The sequence below is a fragment of the Haliaeetus leucocephalus genome, unplaced genomic scaffold (genome assembly GCF_000737465.1).
Source record: "Haliaeetus leucocephalus isolate CR32 unplaced genomic scaffold, Haliaeetus_leucocephalus-4.0 Scaffold616, whole genome shotgun sequence".
NCBI lineage: Eukaryota > Metazoa > Chordata > Aves > Accipitriformes > Accipitridae > Haliaeetus > Haliaeetus leucocephalus.
In genome coordinates this window covers 3277069-3277555 of record NW_010973052.1, presented here as the reverse complement: position 1 = coordinate 3277555, position 487 = coordinate 3277069, and positions in this window count along the sequence as shown.

Sequence of the window (487 nt, the reverse complement as noted above, 5' to 3'; positions counted from 1 at the left end):
GGACCCAGCGCGCCCGGCTGCCCGCGGGCAGCGTGGAAACCCCACCCGCTGTGGGAGCGGGGGCGAGTTTATCCCTCCCCCGCCCCGCCGCACCGTCGGGGCCGAGCAGCTCGGGCTGGCCGGCGGCGGGCCACTACTGCTCCATGTTTCCCCACCCCGCGCCCTCCCTTCCCCGAGTCCTACTTGTGCGAATTTTCTCCGGAAAGGCAAAACCGCGGCGGGTGGGCGAGCCGGGGGCCAGCGCCGGAGCGGCCGCCGGCCCGGTGGGGGCTGTTGGCGGCGGGTCGGGACGGAGGGACGGGGCCGGGCGCTGAGGGGAGCCGCCTCCGGCTTTCCCGGGGAAGAGCGAAACGAGCGGCCGGGGCGGCGGCGGTGGGGGGGGGACACGGGACACACGTTTCCAGCTGGACCCGGCGCGGCCGCTTGTGTTTCGGCAGCAGCGATCGCAGCGTGCCCGGGGGTCCCTCGGCGGCAGGCTGTCACCGCC